The sequence below is a fragment of the Macaca mulatta genome, chromosome 12 (assembly GCF_049350105.2).
Source record: "Macaca mulatta isolate MMU2019108-1 chromosome 12, T2T-MMU8v2.0, whole genome shotgun sequence".
NCBI classification, from domain to species: domain Eukaryota; kingdom Metazoa; phylum Chordata; class Mammalia; order Primates; family Cercopithecidae; genus Macaca; species Macaca mulatta.
Genome location: NC_133417.1, coordinates 142,296,201 through 142,321,036, shown reverse-complemented (window position 1 = coordinate 142,321,036; position 24,836 = coordinate 142,296,201). Strand labels below are relative to the sequence as shown.

General features: G+C 44.7%; 1 long non-coding RNA gene across 2 annotated transcripts in view; it reads left to right on the top strand.

Annotated features, from left to right (window-relative positions):
* The window catches only part of LOC106992780 (uncharacterized), a 173,461-nt gene that overhangs the window by 440 nt on the left and 148,185 nt on the right, over window positions 1-24,836 (top strand). For both annotated transcript variants that reach the window (XR_013402249.1, XR_013402250.1), the window contains exon 2: window positions 699-1,258. This is a non-coding gene — a long non-coding RNA (uncharacterized LOC106992780). The remainder of the gene's footprint in view (window positions 1-698; window positions 1,259-24,836) is intronic.

Below are 24,836 nucleotides of genomic sequence, written 5' to 3'. Positions count from 1 at the left end.
CCCGCCCCGCACACCCCCCACTCCGGAACCACGCTTCTGCAGCCGGGACCCCTGCCTCCTTCCGGGCTATTCTCGGAACCGCAGCCAGAGGGAATTTTTTTTTCTTTCCTGAAACGTAGAGCAGATCTGGTTACTCTTATGCACAACGCCCTAAAATCCAGGGCCCTTCCCGTCGCTCAGAATTTACGGCTAATTCTCAGCTCTCCCCCGGCTTGCTGTAGCCATCCTGGCCTCTTCAGTTTTAGTTTCGCACAGCACTGATTGTTAGCGAACATTATATATTGCATATTATTTATTAACATACTTGTTTTTTACATCCCTCACTAGACCCCCAGGAAAGAGGCTTTGATTGTTCCCTGCTGCAAGGCTGGCTGCATAATTTGTGGGTCTCAGAGAAAAAGTGCAGAGCTTCCTTATTCAAAAAACAGAAGGAAAGTGACTTTAAGGTCATAAAATATAAAACTTTCTCATTCCTCTCAGTTTCTCTCTTTTCATAGTGTTCTTATGGGTTATTTAATATCATTCCAAGAAAAATTTAGATTTAAATTGTTAGCATGAAGTTTACCATTCATCTTTACGTTGTGCAATGCCAGTTTTAAATACTAATATAAGTGCACTGAACTCATATGTGGAATCACAGAAATGATACAATTTGTACTTCATAGCTTATACATGCGTATGTATTTTGTTTTTACCAGAACCACGCTGCACAAAGTGAACTTACCTGTTTTCATCGCACTTTATATGCACGAATTCTACCTCCACTCTCGACCTGGGACTCACTCCTGAGTAAGGAAGGACTGAAAGGCAAAAGGACCATGGACTGGCCTTTTGGCATAATCAGGTGTTTAATATAAAGAAGTGCACGAATAAGAAAAGATATGATATGTGTGATGGTTAATACTGAGCGTCAACTTGATTGGATTGAAGGATGCAAAGTGTTGATCCTGGGTGTGTCCCTGAGGGTGTTGCCAAAGGAGATCGACATTTGAGTCAGTGGGCTGGGAAAGGCAGATCCACTGTTAATCTAGATGGTCACCATCTAATCAGATACCAGCGCAGCTAGAAATATAAAGCAGGCTGAAAAATGCGAAAAGAGTGACTGGCCTACCCTCCCAACCTCCCAGCCTACATCTTTCTCCCGTGCTGGGTGCTTCCTGCCCTGGAACACTGGACTCCAAGTTCTTCAGTTTGGGACTCGGACTGGCTCTCCTTGCTCCTCAGCTTGAAGACAGCCTATTGTGGGACTTGTGATCATGTGAGTTAATACTTAATAAACTCCTCTCTTTCTCTTGATAGATAGATAGATACATAGATAGATGGATGGATGGATAGATAGATAGATAGATAGATAGATAGATAGATAGATATAGATATATATCCTATTAGTTCTGTCCCTCTAGAGAACCCTGACTAACACAATATGGTTCCTTCATGTTTCTTAAGACATCATTGCCTTCTTTCTGCCTTCGAAACAAGTTTAGGCTCTAAGGGGAAAAGTGTGGCCTTTCAGGGCTCAGCACCCAGCTCACTCAGTTGTAGATACAGCACGAGTACCTTGTGCTCACTTTGAGTCTTGCTGGCCTTGCAACATCAGGGGTCCACAGGGAATTCAGTGTGCATGGTGCATTGTGAATGCTGTATGGAACATCAGTGGCCACATGTAGAGGCCTGTTTCCCTGGCTCATGCTCCATTGTCTTAGTGGACCTCACTTACAAACCACAAGTTTACAGATAAAATTATTAAGCATTTCAAGACAGAAACAGCCATCTTTGATTATTTTTGTGTAATCCACAACATCTCTGTGTGGAAATGATTGTTTAGTAATTCCCTGAATGGAATGTAAAGAAAAAACAAAACACTACAGGGTTCCTCATGGAACTGCCAACATTAAATAGAAGGGCACATAAGCAGTTAGCAGAACTAGAGAGATCTTGGAGGAATAAAGCAACGGAGTTTCATCCATGGCTGCAAGGAAGGAAGGACTCAGGGTAGTATGATTGTCAGATCATTTGACAGAACTATGAAGAGCAGGATTTTGAAGCTTGTAATATGGTCTCTAACCCTTTTGGGGCAAAGAAATATTCAGTAGAAACGCTGCTTGGCAATTTGATCATTTAAAGGGAAAACTATCATGTGAAAGCTTTGGCAGGTGCTTTGGGCCTGTAAGAGGTGGAAACCTACAAAGGTGGCTCTTCGCTGAATAGAAAATCCCGGTGAGGCTTTTGATACATATCACAGGTTAGAGGTGGAGATGGGGTGTCACTTAAAGGACCAAGCTGTTCTTTAGAAGACCAGTACGGGAATTGGGGAGTTGGAGCCTGGGTGCCAGAAAGGGTAGGAAGAGAGTCTTTGTGGGGCAGAGAGGAGTCTCTGGGAGCAGTTGGGGTCTAAGGTGAGACCCTGGTCTGGACACCGGGAACTCCAAGTGGCAGTGAAGCACTGAAGCGTCTTCAGGGCTGTGATGGTTGACATTCAGTTTTAAGTTGTCACTGTACTGTGCTGGCGCCACCTTTCCCCCCAGACTTTTGACAGTAAATGGGAGAAGTGAAAGGGTACAGGAAAGGGCAGTGTGGCGTAAAAGGCTGTCATCTCCAGAGGTGTGACTCAGAAGAGGGGTCGAGACTGGGAAGAAACAAGAAAGTCAATGAGAGGCACCCACAGGGACCCTCTGTTCCTGGAGATGCTGGCGCTGTAGTGGCAAGGACTGCGTTTCTCTCTGCTCTTGCAATGAGGGATGGGGTCAGCATGCTGAAGGGAAGCGTGCACTCCGAAAGCTGGAGGATGGGGGTCTCAGACCTGTTACTGCCCCTGGTCTTCCCCTTGTGCAGGCGGACCCTTTTTCCATAACTCTTCTCTGGGAGAAGCACAGTGATGGAGGAGGCTGGAAATTGTACCAGGATGGCTGACACAGTTTGGGCGTTTGTGCCCTCCACGTCTCGTGTTGAAATGTGATCCCCAGTGTTGGAGGGGGGCCTCGTGGGAGGCGATTGGATCATGGGGATGGATCTCTCACGAATGGCTTAGTGCCATCCACTTGGTGATGAGTGAGTTTTCCCTCTGGCAGTTCACATGACACCTGGTTGTTTAAAGGAACACGAAATCTCCTCCCTCCGTCTTGTTCCCTGTCTTGCCATGCGACATGTCTGCTCCCCCTTCACCTTCCACCATAATTGGAAATTTACTGAAGCGTCACCAGAAGCAAAAGCCAGCACTATGCCTCCTGTACAGCCAACAGAATCATGAGCCAAAGTAGACCTGTTTTCTCCATAAATTACCCAGTCTCAGGTATTTCTTTATAGTAATACAAAAATGGACTAGCACAATGGCTAACTCAAAACTCTGAAATCTGATGTTTTTTGGTCCTATTTTCTACCCTTTCAAAGTTTTCTGCTCCATTTGCTCCTGGGGACTATAGAGTCATTTATTATGAATAAAGTCCCTGAAGAAGTGATGTCACAGGGCCTCAGGTGTGCTCCCCCCAGTTTCACACTGGTTGCCCATTTGCTTCGGGATCACAGTTTCCATAGCTGGGTCTACGGCTACATGATCTGTCTGATTCATGTCATGAAGAAACCACAGCAAGCATTTATCAAGTGGCCCATCTCCCCTCCTGGGGCTCTTGGGCCCATGCACCTGCTCTTGAAGCTCTGGGGTGTGGATAAGTCGGCCAGTGTGGGACAAAGCATAGGAAAGGAGAACGGAGGATGAGCCCTGGTCACCTCTGTGCTCAGAACACTCCCATTGTGTCAGTCAGGATTGCAGCAAGAAACATGGAATGCTTAGTGTATTCATCTGTTTTCACACCGTTATAAAGAAATACCCAAGAGTGGATCATTTATACAGGAAAGACGTTTGATTGACTCACAGTTCTGCACAGCTGAGGAGGCCTCAGGAAACTTACAATCATGGCAGAAGGGGAATCAGGTACATCTTACATGGAGGCAGGTGAGAGAAGAGCAAAGGAGGAATTCTCAAACACTTATAAAACTGTCAGATCTTGGCCAGGTGCGGTGGCTCACGCCTGTAATCCCAGCACTTTGGGAGGCTGAGATGGGTGGATCATGAGGTCAGGAGGTTGAGACTATCCTGGCTAACACGATGAAACCCCATCTCTACTAAAAATACAAAAAATTAGCCGGGCATGGTGGCAGGCACCTGTAGTCCCAGCTACTCAGGAGGCTGAGGCAGGAGAACCCCTGGAACCTGGGAGGTGGAGGTTGCAGTGAGCCGAGATCACGCCACTGCACTCCAGCCTGGGCGACAGAGTGAGACTCCATCAAAAAAAACAAAACAAAACAAAAACAAAAAGAAAAAACACCAAAAAACTGTCAGATCTCATAAGAACTCACTATCACGAGAATAGGAGAATAGCAGGGGGCAACCGCCCTCATGATCCAATCACCTCCCTCCCTTGACACATGGGGATTACAATTCGAGATGAGATTTGGGTGGGGACACAGAGCCAAACCATATCTCAGATTGGGCAATTTGAGGAAAATTTAATAAAATGGCTATTTACAAAGATATTGGAAAACTACAAAGGATAGCACCCCAGGGCTCGCAATAGTGTAACATCGTTACCACCCCTAGAGTTTAAAAAGTACATGAAGGGGAGTTCTACTTCTGTGGACACACTCCCCACTGAAACAGCCATCGTTGGAGAAAATGATTTCTAAGAAAACTTAAAAGTTTCTGGAAATTATCTTAAAGGTATATAAAAAACGAAAAAACAATTCAATAAAATATATCACAACTTGGTAAGAACAGAGAGAGTGTGTGGCATTTGAGCTGCAACATGCTCCTTCCCGCCCCACACCTAGCTCAGCTTGATAGAAGCTCCACTGTGGGTGGATGTGGTCAAGAAGATGGGGCTCACTCTCCCTTCTTCTCTCAAACAAGGGATAAGGTGTCTCACAAGAAGGCAAAGGATGCAAGCATTTCTCATCCACTCCAATTCCAAGTTTAAGGCCAAATTCCAGATAAGTGTGGCCAAGAGGCAGGAGGCTGCCTTCCTCCACCAAGCTCCCACTCATGGGTGGAGACTATGCACTAGGTATAACAGGCCCGGAAGCAGGGGTCCTAATTGCCTTCACTCCAGCTTGCTTTCTAGGGTAAACATATATTCTGTGTACAGTAGAAAAGCTGAGAAGACCAAAGGCTACCACTCCTGCCATGTGCCAGAGTAATGACTGTGGCATCCAAAAATCGATCAGTGTAATAAGCCGTATCAGCAGAATAATGGATCAAAACACACGTTCATCTCAATAGATGCAGAATACATTTATAAAACAAAATCCAACTTTTTTTTAGTAATAAAAACACTTAATGGAGAGAAGGGAATGTCTTCAAACGGATAAAAGGCACTTATGTAAAACCTGCAGTTAACATTACATTTAATGGTCAAAGACTGATGGCTTTTCTCTATGATCAGGAGGAAGACAAGAAAGTCTGCTTTTGCCATTTTTAGTCAACAACGTACTACAGGTTCTAGCCAGGGAGATTAGAGAAGAAAAATCAATGAAAAGCGTCCAGATTTGAAAGGAAGTAGTAAAGCTCTATCTACTAAAGATGACGTGATCTTGTATATAAGAAATCCACCCAGGCGGGGCGCGGTGGCTCAAGCCTGTAATCCCAGCACTTTGGGAGGCCGAGACGGGCGGATCACGAGGTCAGGAGATCGAGACCATCCTGGCGAACACGGTGAAACCCCGTCTCTACTAAAAAATACAAAAAGCTAGCCGGGCGAGGTGGCGGGCCCCTGTAGTCCCAGCTACTTCGGAGGCTGAGGCAGGAGAATGGCGTGAACCCAGGAGGCGGAGCTTGCTGTGAGCTGAGATCCGGCCACTGCACTCCAGCCCGGCGACAGAGGGAGACTCCGTCTCAAAAAAAAAAAAAAAAAAAAAGAAATCCACCAAAAAACAAAAACAAACAAAAAAACAGGTAGAACTAATTGTGAAAGGAAAATAAATCTTTGGATCCCAAACTTACTAAGCCAAAGGGAAAAGTCAAGCCGGAAAGTGGGTCATGCAAGCCTACCTCCCATTTTGTTTCCTAAATAAGATGGCTACACACATGAAAAGCTACACACCTCCTCTGTGGGCGCCAAGATCTTTACCCTAAAGCATTTCTGTTAAAGTTCACCATGGCAATGTAAATTAATAGCTTATCTTCACAGGTGCGAGGACGTAGGACAGAACTCAAAGCTATCCCTCTGCCCACCTGAGACAAATTCATATCTAATTTTTTCCTCTGCCCTATCATCTACGTTATCTTAAGTAAACACGTATATTCACAGAGCCAAAGACATGAATGACTCTTTTCCTCTAACCCACTCTTACATGAAAATTGTGCATTTCTCAATATCCCACCCTTTCCCCCTTAAACATTGAAGCTCTCAAAGATCATCTCTCGAGAAAGGCATAGACCTGTCTCTCAGGCACATCCTTAACTTTGGCAAATAAACCTCCTTAAAATGATTGAGACTTGCCTTGGTCATTTACCTTGATTGACATAGTATTGGGTCCAGTGAGGTTGCAGGATACAAAATCAACATGCAAATATCAATTTTATTTCTGTACATTAGCAATGAATAAACCAAATGTGAAATTAAGAAAACAATTTCACCTGTTGTATTAGTCCATTCTCATGCTACTATTAATGTAAAGAACTGCCCAAGACTGGGTAATTTGTGAAGGAAAGAGATTTAATTGACTCCGTTCCGCATATCTGAGAAGGCCTCGGGAAACTTACAATCATGGCAGAAGGTGAAAAGGAAGCATAGACCTTCACACGGCAGCAGGAAAGAGACAGCTAGCAAGAGCAGGGAAAACTGCCTTATAAAACCCATCAGATGGCTGGGCACGGTGGCTCACGCCTATAATCCCAGCACTTTGAGAGGCTGAGGTGGGTGGATCACCTGAGGTCAGGAGTTCGAGAACAGCCTGGCCAACATGGCGAAACACCTGTCTCTACTAAAAATACAAAAAAAAAATTAGCTGGGCGTGGTGGCACGTGCCTGTAGTCCCAGCTACTTGGGAGGCTGAGGCACCAGAATCACTTGAACCCGGGAGACGGAGGTTGCACTGAACTGAGGTCATGCCACTGCCCTCCAGCCTGGGTGACAGAGTGAGACTCCGTCTCAACAAACAAACAAACAACACAACAGCAGCAAAATAAAAACCATCAGATATCTTCAGAACTCACTCACTATCACAAGAACAGCATGGAGGTAACTGACCCCATGATTCAGTCACCTCCCACCAGGTCCCTCCCATGACACATGGGGATTATGGGAACTACAAATCAAGATGAGATTTGGGTGGGGACATAGCCATACCATATCACTTGTAATAGTATGAAAAAGAATAAAATACTTAGAAATAAATATGAAGAAGTGTAAAACTTAAACTCTGAAGACTGCTCAACATTGTTGAAGGAAATTAAAGACCTAGGTAAATGGAAGACATCCCTTGTTCATGGAGTGGAAGACTTTATATATGATTGCAATGCTAAAATTGACAAGCTCATCCTAAAATTCATATAAAAACTTAAGGGACACAGAATACCCCCAAACAATCTTGAAAACAAAGAACTATGAGGACTCATACTTTCTGATATCAAAACCCACTGTTAAGCTACAATAATAAACATTGGATAGACATTTCGGTAAATGGATAATAAGAATCGACATAAAGATCAATGGAATAGAATTGAGGATCCAGAAATAAGCCCTTGCATTGATAATTGATTTTCAACCAGGGTATCAAGACCATTCAGTGGGGGAAAGAACAGTCTTCTCAACAAATGAAGGTTGAATGACTGTATATCCACCTGCAGAAAAATGAAGTTGGACCTCTATCTCACACTACCTACAAAAATTAACTCAAAATAGATCTAAGACCTAACTAAGAGTTAAGACTAATAGTCTTAGAAAAAAATAGGATAAATCTTTATGTCTAGTCATTAAGCACTGATTTCTTAGATATGACACTGAAAGCACAAGGAACAAAAGAAAAAAATCGATAAATTGGACATTATCAAACTTAAAAACTTTTGTTCTTCAAAAGATACCATCAAAATGTGGAAAGAACCAAGAATGGAAGAATATTTTTACAAGTCACATGCCAGATAAAAGACTTGAATTTAAAATTTAAAATATATTGATAACTCTTAAAACTCAAAAATAAAAAGGCAAATAACCTGATGTTAAGATGGAGTAAGGATTTGCTCAGACGTCTCTCCAAAGAAGACAGATGTCCAAACACACATGAAAAGATGTTTTACGTCATTAGTCATCAGGCAAATGCAAATCAAAACCACAGTGTGATAGCACTTCACACCTACTTGGGTGGTTATAATAAAAAGACAGCAGCAAGTGTTGGTGAGGATTTGGAGAAACGAGAGCCCTTATGCCCTGCTGAAGGACTATACCATGGTGTTGCTTTGGAAAATCGTCTGGTAACTCCTCAAAAGTTTTCAGAGTTGCCATATGATGTAGCAGTCCACTCATAGGTATATTATATAGGTATATTCCATTTTCATTCCAAGAGAAAGGAAAACGTATATCCCCACAAACACTTGTAAGTGAATGTTCATAGCAAGCTTAATTCATAATAGCCAAAAAGAAGAAAATCCCAAATGTTCATCAACTGGTGAATGACTAAGTAAAATGTGGTATATCCATACAACAAAATATTATTCACCCATAACGAGGAATGCAGTGCTGATACATGCTGCAATATGGTTAAATCTTGAAAACATATATTAAGTGAAAGAAGACAGATGCACAAAGCCCATATGGTATTATTTTATTTACATGAAGTGTCCAGAGTAGCAAGTCCATAGAGAGAAGCAGATTGGTGGTTGCCATGGACTGGGATGTTCAGGGGAAATAGGAAATTACTGCTAATGTATCTGGGGTTTTTTTTTGACGTGATGAAAATATTATTATTATTTTACAGTCTCACTCTGTTGCCCAGGCTGGAGTACAGTGGCACGATCTCAGCTCACTGCAACCTCCACCTCTCAGGTTCAAGTGATTCTCGTGGCTCAGCCTCCCAAGTAGCTGGGATTATAGGCATGCACCACCACGCCTGGCTAATTTTTTGTATTTTTAGTAGAGACAGGGTTTCGCCGTGTTGCCCAGGCTCGTCTGTAACTCCTGAGCTCAGGCAATTTGCCCACCTCAGCCTCCCAAAGTGATGAAAATATTTTAAACTTCTATTGTGGTGATGTTTGTACTATTGTAAACTTTCAGTGGATGAATTCTTATAAGAGAAACGGAGGGAATATTTAGTAGAGCCCAGCAAAGACTGTTTGGCTGGGACTCTGATATTTCATTGAAGGGCCAACCAGGGAGTGAGGGAGTGAGGAGTCAATACTCAGAGGACCTTCCTCCCCTCTGTCCCTCTGATCGCCTGCTGGGGCTCCCCATTGGCTGAGCGCAGCCGGAAGCTGAGGGCAGGAAGTCTGCAGCAGTTGCTTATACAGCTGGCCTTCTGAGGCATAATGGGGAGGAGAGCATGGAGAGTGGATGGGTGAGACAAATGGAAGACACTCAGTGCACCTAGTGTGGTGACAGTGTGGTTGGGGCCCCAGCGATGGTAGAGTGGCCTCTGTGCTGCAGGGCATGTGTCACCAACCCCTGGAAGCCCCATGCAGGAAGGTCACCTACAGAAGAGAGGAATGTGACATTAGCCCCTGCCAAACCCTCAAGAAGAAAAGTCAACATAGATCATTTGCAGCCATGAAGTGTATCAGGTTTAGAGTCCAGCCAGGCAGGCAGGCAAGAGGTGGAGAGTTCATGGATATCAGTGAGAAAGATTTCCAGATGGATCACCTGGCTGGAGGCAGCAGGACCTGAGGCTAGAGGATGGGCCCCAGGCAATGACGATGGCTCTGCCAACAAGGATCTGTGTCAGTTACTGGAAAGCAGCTGTAGAAATAGGCCGGCCCTGAACCAGCTCTCCTGGTGGCCAGGAGTCCTGGCTTTCTGCTCAGGGTGGAAACCAACCCTGCCCACAGCATGGGTGGCTGACTCTTTGAGCAGGGGCCACTGGGGTGAGAAGAACAGATAGGGAAAGAATGGGAGACGTTTATTATTATTCCTGAGGCATTGAACTCTCAGCAGACTAGAGGAGATTACTAATTCTGATGAGTTGTCCTCTGGAGGAACTGGAGTTTGGGGGATGCTGCCATGGACCATTGCCACTAGACATTCATATCCATGACCAGCGAATTTTCCGGTGGATCTCTTGGCAACGTCATCCCCAGTGGCAGTAGATGCTACCAGTTTGGAAAGGCAGGTAGCAGTACACAATGAGAGCAATGAAACAGTCTTAGCCTTGGACTTAGCATTCTGGCTCTGGGAAGTTATCCTGAGGAAGTTATTAAAAAGAGGAAATAAGCTACAGCTAAAGATGGGACAGCAGCATGAAGTACAATAGCTATTAAATGCATAAATATCAAGTCTATATAAAAGTAGTGTTTCTGAAATAACTTTGAGGAAACATGAAAAATAATATTGTATATACCTCTTGGTTATTATATATCACAATCCAGACTAGATTCATGGGGAAATGTTGAAAGGGAACATGGAAATTAACATTACGATAAACTTAAAGAGCTAGATTATGGGTGAAAAGTATCTCCTTATAATATTATAAAATCAATGAAGATTTTGTTCTTCTAATCTTAGACAACTTTCACAATTCAAACTTTAAAAATAGGACACTTTCTTTTTTCTCCTCCTTTTTACTAATGCTTGTGTTGGCAAGTGAATAATAAAAGAGAACATTTTTGCAAAACTTCAGAAGGGCCCTGGAGCTAAGGGCAAATACATGTTAGGGGAAGTTTGGAGGAATAAAGAAAAGCTGCAAAAAATGATGGCAGTGGTAGAGGCAAAGGCAAAGGGGTTATAAATAAAGCATGGAGGAAGAGCACAGGCACGCAGCGACCTGGGAACAGAGCGATGGTGCTTCCAGAGCAGGGTGGCTTCCAGACACATGACATCATTGAAGGCCACTCTCACACTCATTAGCTGTTTCCTGAGTCAGGACATGTGTCGTGGCTAACGGCGTGAGTGGAAATATAGAACAGGTCATTATGCTTTTGATTTCTAGTTTTATTTTAATTCTGTGCGCTCAGTGAAGCTTGGTGTATTATGAGCACTGCACATAGCATGTGTTCCATAAATGTTTGTTGAATGAATGCTAAGTGTGCTCCCTTTTCTTGAATTTATTCCCTGAGAACAGGATCTCACCTTGCTTTTTTGCCTTCCTTGTTTTCCATCCACCCTTGCTCTTTTCCTTTTGCCTTCTATGACTCAAGCAGTAGGGTGTTGTATGAGTCTGTTCTCACACTGCTATAAACAAATACCTGAGACTGGATGATTTATTTTAAAAAAAGGTTTAATTGGTTCACAGTTCCACAGGCTGTAGAGGAAGCATGATTCTGGCATCTGCTTGGCTTCTGGAGAAGCTTCAGGAAACTTACAATCATGGCAGAAGGCAAAGGGGGAACAGGTATCTCTCATGGTGGGAGCAGGAGCAAGAGAGAGTGAAGAGATGCCACACACTTTTAAACACCAGATTTCAGGAGAACTCACTCACTATCGCGGGAACACCACCAAGGCAATGGTGCTAAATCATTCATGAGAAACCCACCCCTGTGATGCAACCACCTCCCACCAGGCCCCAGTCCCAACACTGGGGATTACAATCAGACATGAGATTTGGTGGGACACAGATCCAAAGCATATCAGATGGGCTGATGCTTTCAGCTCCCATGGCAATTCTGACAAAGAGGACAAAAGCATGTCCAGATGCTGCTCTCCCCTCACAACTTGCTCTCTCAGATCTCAGTTCAGGGGCTGGGCCAGGAGAGCCAGGGACAGGAGAGCCAGGGACAGGACAGCCATGTCGACCTCCAAGGAGTCCCCTTCTCTCTTTATAGTTGCCCTCCCCAGTATCATCTGATATGTCTGCCTGAGACATCTGTTCTCTGTCCTGCAATACTTCCTACTTGTTTATGCTGATTACTTCTATCTTCCACATTCTTCCATGCCTACAGAATCACCCAGAACCCTATCTGTTCCCACTGGGTTCAGGCTCTAGTACTCTTATCTCATTCTCTCGGATTTTCTCCTGTTGTGTTAGGTCATTTCCTCCATGCCCAGTCTTTTGGCATAGTTATCTTGTGTGCAGGCAGCCCTCTTAGAAGCAGAAACTGCAAATTCCTGGCATGAATCCTGCCACTACCCCAGATGCTGACCATGGCAGACATCACTAGTCAATCACAGCCGACTTTCCCATGGAGCCTGGGCATGGCTTCAGAGTCCTCCCAACAAATAACTTCAGCCTGCTTCTACCAAAAGATCAGAGTGGGTGTGCAAGAAGAAACCTGTCGGCATTTCTGTGCTAAAATGAAGGCTGCTGCCAAACTACTTGCCCCAGATTTCTTGTGGTTGCCACGTCCCGTGTGCTTGATCAGGGGCCCTAATCCTGAGCATTGCCTGTCCCTCCCCTCTCCTGCTTTCTGCTTACTCAGAGCTCTCCAACTCCCGGTACACTTTGCACCCAAGCCCGTCTGTATCACAGTGACTCCCTAAGCCTAATCCTGTTCTTATACTGGCGACACACATTGATTTCAAAGCTCAGAGCATCTCAGCGTAGCCTTATGTCAGAGTCACCAAAGTCACCTCAGGTTAATGTGAGCCTCCCGCCAGTAGACTCTTCCCACAGTGCCTAGCCCAGCCACCTTGAAAACAGTATGTGATTAATAAGCTTCCTCAAAGGGATGACTTATACTTTCCTAGAAAAACTAGGCTTTGGAGTTGCCTAATGGAAAGCCAATATTCAGTGAGAAAAGAAACATAGCAATGTTGGGAATCAAAAAGAGTTAATCGTGTATTTTGAGGGAACCAAGCAGAGACGGTCATGTTTCTCCTAGGCTGTTTATAGCGGTGTGTTTGAGACCCCGGGCTTGAGAATCCTGGCACTGACCGCGTGACTTTGGGCAAGGCCATAGCCCCTCTCTGAGTCTATGCCTGCACCTGTAAAACTATGGTTAACAGCCAGGCTGCAAAGTAAGGCTGTCTTAAGCATTGCATTAGATTATTCTTGCCTCAGGACATGGGCAAATAAATGGTGATTTTTGTTAATTATAGGAATGCCAGGTTGGGATGTCCCACAACCTTATTCATACAGGGTTTTAAGACATGTCTTTTTTACCTTTGATAGCAGAAATCAAGCATTATACTTAACTTGAGGGAATGCAGTCTTGGGAAAGAATTTCCGATGTTCTTCCCTCCAAAGTAGAGGTGAGAGGGTCAAGCCAGACAAGGACACCTGGAGACCGTCGGTGCAATCTCAGTTTTTCCCACCAGGGGGCGGTGTGGCACCGTGCAGGATCCTAAATTCCCCACTGGCTGAGGGAACGCGGACAGGTCTTGGGTTGGGCATAAGTTTTCCTCCTCTCTTTATTTTTCCTTTTCCCCAAAATTAGTTTTTAAGTGGCAGTCCCTTTAAGTGTGCTTTCAGGGAGTCCCTTTCCAGGTGCTGTATGTTTGTCTAAGTCTTGCCAGGCTTCCTCTGGCTGCATCCGCTTCTTGGCTCCATCCTGAATTAGGTGGTCCAAGCCGAGTGGACCTCGTCCTTGTCCGTGAGGCTGGGGGAAAGGTCATGATCAGCCTGAAGCATCCTTGGGAAAACTGGATGAGGTTCCCGGGAGAGTAGGAGGGGAAGGTATCAGGAAGGCTTTTCTCTGGGCACCCCTATGTCTTTGCATTGGGAAGGGCGTTCTGCAGGGAGCACAGTCCAGTCCCTACAGAAACGCCAGGGGAAAGATTTTTTGTTCATCATCACTTTCCACAGCATTCATGGCCTTCTCAAAGGGGTGTGTGAGCCCCAGGGGTACTGAGTCTCTGGCCTCTATAGAAAACCTCCATGGCCATAGGAGGGGCCGATAGGAACCAGCTTGAGGCTATTGCATATCTTGGGAGATACCTGTCTGATAAGAGTTGAGGATGCTTTTTAAACTGGATTTGGCTGGATTTGAATGACCATTTACTAAGCTACCTCATTTGATTCATCTGCAATACTCATGACACCAAATGAAGAACCGAGGCTCAGAGAAGTCAGATAACTATCCCAAGGTCACACAACTCTCAGGGATTTAAACTCAGGGCTCTCTGACTCCAAAGCCCATGTTCTCAGCAGCATTGCACAGATTGAGGAGGCCCCACAGCACCAATGAGTGTTCACCCCAGTTATGTCCAAACTCCTGGGAATCAGTGCCAGAGGCAGCCTGGAAATGACTTTATACCCAGTCGCAACAGAATATCTGAGGCCACACTGTGAATCCATGTTCTTCCTGATAACCCTTTCAGTTTCAAATGGCCTCCACACTGGGATGCACTCTGCCTACTTCCCCATTCCAGGTTCTACTCATTCCCACCCATGTCTGTTCTTCTCTTTCTAGGAGCCATTTTCTTATTAAGCACCTACTGAGTGCCAGACACTTTACTAACTGCTGGGATACAGTGGCAAATACATTCAGCCCTCACACTGGAGTGAAACATATTGCCTTGAGGAATTCCTTTAGTTCTCTTGGGGTTTTCTAGAATTTACTAGTCTATTTCTATGTCAATTAAGATTGTATATCAATCCCAAAACTTAGCAGATTAATACAACAGACATAGGTTATCTGATGCTTTTTGCGGTTCAGGAATCCTTGTGTACCTTAGTTGTGTTCTATCAGAGTCACTCACGAGGCTGTGATTAAGGTGTTGTCTGGGACTGTGGTCTCATCTCAAGGCTCAACTGGGGAAGGATCCCTTTCCAAGATCACATATATGGTTGTTGGTAGGATTCATTGTACGCTTCCCCAGCAGTATTTCTGCTGATATTCTGGGGGAAGGGTACACAAAATGGTGCTGATGAAAAAGAGTCAAACTCTGTAAAATATTTGAAGAGATTTATTCTGAGCCAAATGTGAGGATCATGACCTGTGACACAGCCCCAGGAGGTCCTGAGAACATGGGTCCAAAGTGGTTGGGTTTTATACATTTTAGAAAAACATGAGACATCAATCAATACAGGTAAGATATGCATTTGTTTGGTCTGGAAAAGTAGGACAACTCAAAGCTCGGTGGGGGTGTGCTTATAGGTCATACATAGATGAAAAGATTTTCTGATTGGCAATTGATTATTATATTACCTAAAGACCTGGAATCAACAGAAAGCAGTAACCAGGTTAAGATAAGGAGCTGTGGAGATCAAGGTTCTTATTATGGAGAATAGATGGTATATGTCTCTTATTAGGCCTTAAAAGGTGCAAACTCTTAGTTAATTCTCTCCTGGATCAGGAAAAGATCTGAAAAGGGGAGATGATTCTGTATAGAATGTAGATTTTTCCCACATGAAACAGCTTTCCAGGGCTATTAAAAATATGTCAAAGGAATATACTTTGGGGTAAAATGCTTTGATTTCTTTCAGTGCCTGCTATCTGTCATGTGATGGTATACTAGAGTCAGGTTATTTTATTGCTACAAAGAGTCTGTTTTTTCTATCTTAATATTCCTGTTTTAATGTTAATGCTGGCTAGTAGTGCCTGAATTCCAAAGGGAGGAGAATGTAATCTGGCATGTCTGAACCTCCTTCCCATTATGGCCTGAACCAGTTATTCAGGTTTACTTTGGAGTGCCCTGAGCTGAGAGGGGGATTCAATTCAGTCAGTTGGGGGGCTTAGAATTTTAGTTTTGGTTTACCAAGGTTTCAGCTGTGGTGGTAATTATTTCTTCCCTAAATTAGGTGATAGGTACATGGGTCATCATTGTCTTACTCTTTGAACTTTTTTGTGTGTCTTTTTATATTTCATAATGAATGTTTAAAAATGAAAGCATTTAAAAAATAAACCTTATGTTATTTGTGCATGACTAGAGAGACACATCAATGGAACAGAATAGAAAGTCTAGAAATAACTCAAGTACATATGGAAATTTAATATATGATAAAGATGACATTTCAAGTGCTGGAAAAGTGATTGGCTTTTTGATAAATGACACAGAGAAAATTAAATAAACATATCTCACATGATACACAATAAACTTTAAATGAATTAGAAATGTAAGTGTAAAAGATGACATCAAACAAGCACTTGGAGGCAACATGAGTGAGTTCACCTATGGGGAAAAGCTTTCTCATTATGACTCAAAAAATCCAGATGAGATGCCAAGAAAGAAAAAACGGACAAAATTGGACATATAAACATTGCAAAGAAATCTATTGTCTTAGTTCATTTTCTGTTGTCTATAACAGAATACCTGAAACTGGGTAGTTTTTAAAGAAAAGAAATTTATTTCTTATGGTTATGGAGGCTGAGAAGTCGAAGGTCAAGGGGCTGCATCTTATGAGGGCCTTCTTGCTGTTGGAGACTTTCTGCAGAGGCCCAGGTTGGGACAGGACATCACATGGTGATGGGGCTGAGTGTGCTAGCTCAGGTTTTTCCTCTTCTTCTTATAAAGTCACCATTAAGCCATTAATCCATGAATGGATCAATCTATTTAAGAAGGAAGAGCCTTAATGACCCAATCATCTCTTAAAGGCCCCACTTCTCAGTACTGCCACATTAGGGATTAAGTTTTAATGTGAGTTTGGAGAGGACAAATATTCAAACCATAGCACCTATGTATGCCAAAAAAATGCCATAGCTACTGCTTTTAAAAACAGTGGAAAGTAGCTGCAGTGTGTATCAGAGACACTGGGTTAATTTCACTAATAAAGAATTCTTAAAGATGAGGAAGGACAAGTGAGGAACTACCATGCTGATGATAGCATAGTTTTTGAAACTCCCTGAATCCCCCCATAAGAATAGATAGAAACCTAGATACAGAATCAGAAAGCCATGGATGATACAAACAATAAAGCTAGGTCACAAGGCATTCTTAGGAACATCAAAATATAAGTAGATGGGAATAAACCATTAACAGCCTGAAGACTTGTAAGTTTGTGTGTCTGTGCAAGAAATAACATAAGAAAGCAATAGGACCGAGAAGGGGAGAACCCCAAGGTAGCCAAAAGTTTTCACCATAAAGCATAGAAAGATGATCTGAGCACAATAGCTGAAGCTGAGAGGGGCATTGCCAACTTTAGTAGCAGTGATCGCAGTTGTCGCTGCTAAAGTTTGAAGGGACCAGGGCTGTCTAGACCTTATTGATCCTCAAAAGTACCTACCAGGGCTTTCTTCCAGGACAGGGCCCCATGCCCAGAAGAAACATCTAGGGGTGGAATAAACAGTTTGAAGAAAAGAGGCAGTTGAGAAACAGGAAAGAGAAGGTTCAGATTTGGCTGGAAGAAGGAAACAGCCAGGAAGTTTCTGAAGCCAAGCTGCCATGTTTTTAAAACACACCACAAAAATGCACAGCAGAGGGAGCTCTGTGGAGTCAGAAGAGTTGGTGAGCCATGATTCTTTCTAAATGGTCAATGAAACAACATCACATAAAAATGAACAACAGAAACGGATTAATAGAAAATCCCATACAAATTCTATATTAAAAAACTGAGGAAAATAGACCAAAAAACCCACTAGAAAGATGGACAAACACATGAACAGGTTTTCCCCCACCAATGGACAAATGAATATGTAAGAAAAAAATGCTCATCTTTATCCAAAACAAAAAATAAAAGACAGAGATGTTGGTTTTCAGATATCAGACTGGCAAAAATTCAAAAGCTTGACCACAAGCTGCATTGCTATGGCTCTGGGGACAAAGCTGTTCCCTTTCATCCTTGGGGGAGAGCAACATGGTACTATTCCATGAAGGGGAGCTTGACACCATATAACCACCGTATGCATGCATTTCCTGTAAGAGGTTGAAGAGTGTTTCCGCCCAACTTCAAGCTCACCTGGAACCTATGAATGTAACCTCATTTACTTATAGGGTCTTTGCAGAAGTAATCAAGTTAAGATGAGGTCATACTGAATTAGGGTGGATATTAAGCCCAATATGAGTGGTGTTGTTATAGGAATTAAAGAACAGACACAGACACACGGGGAGATGTTCATGTGATGACAGGGGCAGAGGATGGAGTGATGCATCTACAAGCCAAGGAATGCCAAGGATTGCTGGCAACACCAGAGACTGGAACAAGCAAGGAAGGATTCTTCCCTGTAAACTTCCTGGAGAGTACAACCTGGCTGACTCCTTGACTTTGGAATTCTAGCCTCCAGAGCTGTGAGAGAATAAGTTTCTGTTATTTTTAACCACAAAGTTTGTGGCACTCTGTTACAGCAGCCTCAGGTAACATATATTTGCCCTTTGGCCCATCAATCCTCTTCTCAAAAATAGCAATCACAATTGTATTCACTAAGGCATTATATGTAATTGAAAACAGTCTAATTGCTGAGACATAGAAGATTGGTTGAACCACGGCACAGTCTCTCAATAGAGTGCTATACAGCTTTAAAAAGGAGTGAACAATATCATCATCAGCTGTGAAAAATTGACTCCAAAGATGGTGCCCTGTGCACGTGCAGCCAATCACATCGAGAACCTGAGCTGACCTTGCATTTTACTTTGCCCAGCAGAATGTAGAAGTGAATTCAGTTCTTTGAGAAAACTAGTCTCTAGAAGGACTGACAACTTCTACCTTCTCTCTCAGATATTATATGAAAGATGAAGAAAGATATGGAATATGGCCAGTGCATCTGTAGGGGTAGAGAGAAAGTGTTCCTTCCACCCTCTGTGAAGTTTCACTGAAATGACTGACAATAGACAGATTCATAGGAGAAAAATGGCTTACACATTTATTACGGTGCATATGGCCATGGAAGCCCTACAAATAGGAGACTCAAAGAAGGGCCAGATGGTTGAGGCTTATATACCCTCTACATAAGGGACAGGGAAGTGGCGGACTGTAGGACATTTTAGAGAGGTAGTAAATGATTTCTAAGGAAAATGAGTGAGCCCAAAGAATAGATAATAGCCTGGGACAAAGTTCCTCTGAGTTCTGGGGCAGGTGGCAGGAGGGTGAGGGGCAGAACCACACTGTGAACAAAGGTTGTCTTTTTCGCAGATAAAGTCTCCCAGGTAATCTCTTGGAGCTGTCCTCAGAAGAACAGATGAAAAGTCTGTCTGGCATGGTGATGATTCCAGTCTCTTCTCTTCTCCAGTAGTTAATCTTTCCTGGTTATTTGATGAGATTCCTAGGAAGGGTATCTAAATTACATTTCTGGCCAGGTACAGTGGCAAAACTTATTCAGACAGAGAAATTCCCTCCTGGTGCTTCAGGAAAGAAAGAGGATCAGATAGACTAGACAGGGGGATGAAGGGAGACTGGAGAGAGACCTTAGTTCCAAAGCTTATTTCTGAAGCCTTTTAATTTCCTTTAACTCAAAAACCCTCAGCATACGAAAGTGCCATATTTTTGAGGTACTGTTTTCTGAGCCTCAACTCATCCAAGAATGTCTTGGAGGTATCATGGTCAAGGACATTGAAAACATGGTCTCTTTGGCAAGTCTAACCCAGAGGGAAAACAGAAAAGCCCCTGACTCTCCTGGCCAGGGGTGAGGAATGTGGTGGGGGCCTTTAAGATTATGTAAGGCTTGGCTGGGCATGATGGCTCACACCTGTAATCCCAGCACTTTGGGAGGCCGAGGTGGGCAGATCATGAGGTCAGGAGACTGAGACCAACCTGGCCAACATGGTGAAATGCTGTCTCTACTAAAAATACAAAAATTAGCTGGGCATTGTGGCATGTGCCTGTAATCCCAGCTACTCAGGAGGCTGAGGCAGGAGAATCACTTGAACCCAGGAGGCAGAGGCTGCAGTGAGTTGAGATCACACCACTGCACTCCAGCCTGGGTGACAGAGCGAGACTCTGTTTCAAAAATAAATAAATAAATAAATAAATAAATAAAAAATAAGTCCTTCATTCCCACTCTGTACCATCCACAATGACCTTGTGATTGGAAGTTGGTTCTCGGGAGGCCATCCACAGGCAGGAATGGACTGATGGGAGGTGTCTGGTCAATTTGGGAACTGACCAGGGTCTTCAGCTGCCACCGTCTGCTGAGGTTCTGTCTCAAGGCTCTCTGAAGGGCCCTGTCACACCCAGCCCTCCAGCCTGTGAAGTCAAGGTGACTACATTTAGTTTTCCTTCCCAGAAGGCTCTGGGAACATTCCACATGATTTGAATTCTTTGAAGAATCCAATCATTGGTGACATAATTTGGGTGGATAGTAAAACACTGTTCCATTTGCCCAAAGGAAGAGAAAAGTGCTCATGTTTTTACAAACATAATAACTTCCTTTTAGAGCTACTTCTTTTGCAATAGTCTGTGAGCAGAACTTTGTGGTAAATGACTTTTCTGATATCCACCAGCAAATCCTGCGGCCCACCCACACACATGCCAGCTTAGATGACTGTTGATGTAACGTTTTCACTTCCCTATCAAGGGGGCAAACCAGGGTGAAGTTTTGAAATCTGAGATGATTGATAACATGCTCTGGTGAAACAGATGGTCTTCAATGGAATATGATACTGATATTAATTACGGGATTGGAAAATAAAGTTCTTGACAGAAAGTGAGTAGGCCAAAGTGGCATTATGCATACAATTATAGGATTTTGATGATCTTGCTGTTTGATTAAGTAGCAATCTCATTGCAGAATTTAAATGTGATTGTTCCTGTCCTAGAGCCCTGTTCTCCTAAAGGGAGGTCAGTAGCTGGTTGTGCAATAAGGATTCTGGTTGGCCTTTGTGGCAGGTTCCTCAAAAGAGTCTCTAAACCTTAGGATTACCTGGCCCGGTAATCTAATCTGCTTTCTTTCTGTCAGTGGAGCTGGAAGGAGCCCAGAGGCCAGTGAAGATTAGCCCGGCCTTGAAGACATGGGCTCCACTGCGCAGCAAGCAGGCCCCGGTGGTCTCTGCTCTGCCTGGAGGGGGAAAAGGGTGGGGATGCATTTCGGGGCTGAAGCTTACACCCCAGTGCTTCCCTGAGAAGCCCCCATGCTATGGGCTAAGCTAGGGTCCCGGCTGCAGGCGGGTTTCCTGTGTGGGCTCACATGACGTCACAAAGCTCGTGTGTCCTTGTCCATGGTTGACCCAGTTTCCTCGAGGTTGGCTCCACCTCAGACAGGCCCTCCGCCCAGTACTGCAGCAGCGACTGCCTCGCGTCTTCTCAGGCTAGTCCAGCAGGAAGGAGGGAGAGGCTCTTTCCGGGGAGTCCAGCCCCGGCGGTGTCATGTGCCCACGTGGACCAATCACTGCCGCGAGGGTAGTGAGATGCTCTGATTGGCTTAGATCTAGGTCATGTAATCAACCCCGCCCAGAGTCGATTACTGGGCTTAGAGACAGGGCGGGGTGTTTCCCAACTTAAGTGTGGATGCAGTTACCAAGAGAATGCGTTTTAGGAGTCAAGATCAGCGGATGACAACCAACATTTGTAGAGTGGTCACTGCCTGCAATACGGATAATGATGTCCAACCTCTGGGTTGTTGAGCGAGTTCAATGAATTAATGCATGTAAAGTACATAGAACAGTGCCTGGTGCACAGCAAGCTCTCAGCAAATGTCCACTGTTTGCCAAGCAGCAGTCTCAGCACCTCTTGCACCATATTACTTCATCCTTTTACAGCAGCCCCATCAAGTGGATGCTATTTTCTCCACTTTACAAATGAGGAAACCAAGGCTCAGAGGGGTTATGTAACTTACCTGGGGTCACACAACTAGTGAGGGATGGAGTCAAGATTTCAACCAGGACAGTTTGACCTCAGAGTGTGGGTGCTTAACCCTTCCACAGTGCTACTGCAAGAGGGATGCGCATTCTGTATAGACGCCCATTCTATATATTAGAGCCAATGGCAGTAGGCTGGACGGAAGTGTATTTAAAGCACCCCATAATATAATAGTATAAATAGGATTCTCCCAGTGGTCAATTTTCACTCTAGTTTTAATTTGGAAACCCTTTAAAACTACATTAGTGCTTTTCAGAAACAATTCTGAAACATGAGGACTAGCAATACCTTCCTGTCATCCCAGCGGCCTGAGAGAGTTAATGTAGCTTCCAAGACTTTGTAACTTACAACCAGGGAGGAACTTACATGCTGGGAAAGTGTAATTCAATGAATAATGGGAATCTGGATTAATTCCCAAATAAAGTTGTTATCGTAAGGATTATGAAGAGGGGAAAAAGACATTTAGCAGAATCTCCAGGGGCAGATATTAGACATGAAAATCAAACTTTGCAGTGCTTTAAATGTTATTTATCATATCTTTTTCTTTTCTGCGTCCAGCGTCTGGCGCCCCAGGCCTGTGATCATATTGTTTTAAATGGACAGGATCACAAGTGGCTGCTCTCACGTGGAAGTAAGGGCAAGGAAAGACAAATGAGGCACAGATGAGACACGAATGTGTTCTGTGTTTGTGAACACAGAACACAGGATGTAGGTGGTGTGCCCAGTTCAAGTTCAGCACCGAAAACCCTTTTCTGGGAGCTTAACATCAGGATTTTTTCATCAAGTCAATCAGAGGAGACTGGGAAGTTAAACAAAGTAGTCCTGCCTCCCCTTTACTTATATCCCAGGATCAGTGGGGCTTAACTGTGTGTGAACTGGGGTGATGAGATGTCAGCTTTGTTCATCCCCTGCAGGGGGTGCTGGTCAACTCCAGGAGGAACCTTCAGCCATGGGCCACGGGGAGTTGCTTCCCATCTAAACAGAAGCCAAGCCAAAACAACTGCCATCGTGAGCTCAGTCGGGGTCAGCGTGTGCCATGCTGTCATTGTGTGCGATTTCAGGGAGGTCCCTAATGACACTAGTAATTCCTTCCAGCAGATTGCAAATCCTGAGATTCCTTCAAAACTAGTCCATTGGAGGCCAGGCATAGTGACTCATGCCTGTAATCCCAACACGTTGGGAGGCCGAGGTGGGTGGATCACATGAGGCCAGGAGCTCGAGACCAGCCTTGCCAACAAGGCGAAACCCAGTTTCTACTAAAAGTACAAAAATTAGTGGGGTGTGGTGGCGCACGTCTGTAATCCCAGGGAACCCAGGGAACTGTTTTCAACCAGCAACCTAACGGAGCAGGGACGGGCCTTCCCCAGAGCTCCGGGAAGGGATGCAACTTGCCGATACTTTGATTTTAGTCCAATGAGATCTGTACTGAACTAATGACCTGCAGAACATAGCATCAACTTGTGCTGTTTTAAACCACAACGTTTATGGCAATTAGTTACAGCAATCAAAAATTCACACAGGGGTACAGGGGAAAGCTGTGCCTGCCTCAAAGTGGCCCCATAGCTTGAGCCCTTTGGCGAGGGGGCTGTGGGCAGAACGTGATGGAGCAGTTTTCGCGTGTGCCCAGGTTCCCAGGTATGATGCCCCATGGGCGACAGGGCGTTTGCCTACCTTGGTATGGAGCACAGCCTGGCCACAGCAAGGACAGGTGCTCCACACGCTGGGGTCCTCAGGAGTCTGCCCCGAATGTTCTCCCAGAGGGCATCTGCAGCCGTGGTAGAAGGGGGTGCAGCCCTCCTTGGCTCTGTGACCAGCAGGTGGTAACAAAGAGAGTTCAAGGAAAGATGCCCAGAGATGCGTCTAACTGGGGGCCTTGCTTTACATGGGAGGAGTTAGAAGCTTGTAGAACTTGAGTACCTATAGCAAGCTGATCGTGTTAGGGAAATTCAAGATAAACAAGCACATTTTCAACCTCCGTGAGCCTCGGTGTCCTCATCTGTACAATGGGAAAATAGTCGTTCACAAAGCTTACTATGAGAATGAATTAAACACCAAGAGCCCAAGTGCCTGCTTACACCCAGTGCATGCAGCCACCTCGTTCCGGTTCCTTCCTCCGTCTCCTCGTCTTGTTCTCTGACTGTGCTTTATTCTGGGATGACACTCCAGCTCTACCTGTTTGCTTCAGGCCTCGGCAGAGCTTATCGCGGTGCTCCGCGAGGCACCTTTGGTTGTCCGACGTGGATTTACGCCAGCATCTGCAGTCGCTTTGGCTGAGACGCCTCCAGTGCCCCCGGGTGCAGGGTGGGTCCTTATGTGGAGGGATGCGGAGTTTCCCAGGGGGTGGGGCAACGCTTTCCTTGCTCCAGGTGTTTATGGTTGAAGTTGACGGTGATCGTAGACTAGGGGTGGCGGGCTGCTGGGAAGGTTCCTGTTCTGGGGATTGGCCAGACCCACTACATTATGCCAAAAAAAATCCCAGCAAGTTGCTGAAGGGGGATGTAGGAGTGAGGAGAGAGAAATTTTGAGCAAAATGGGCATATGGAGGGACTGTGTGTGTGGGCGCTGTGTAGGGCAATGGTCCCCCAGGGGTGGCCCCAGAGAGACCGTGTGAGTGGCACGGCAGCCGTAATAAGACACCTGGGCCTTGGGCTCAGGCCAGCAACTTAATGTTCAGTCTTATTTCCAGAAAGTGGGACAAGCCTACTGGGGCAAGCCTGAGATGGGTCTGAGCCCTCCAGTGGGAAGGGTCTGGTAGGGTGGGATGGAGCAGACGTGGGAGGCTGGGGAGGAGAGGCCAGCCCGAGTGTGGTAACCAGGTTTCAGCAAGCCTGGGACCGTGACATCGTGTTCTTGGGAAATGCAAAAGGCAGACCACAAGGTGGTGCTCACCACAAAAGAATTCCAGGACCAGTCAAAACCCGGAGAGTGCCAGCTTTTTATTCACCCCGGATTTACGAAAACAGCAATATGGACAAAAGACATTTGAGGCTCTCCTGGGCATGCTTTCCCTTTTCTTCTTTTATGGTGTTTTTCTAGTTTGTTTCAGGCAAGCTCGCCCTTCATTATTGGAAAGTCTTGTTCAGAACAGTTGGTGTCTT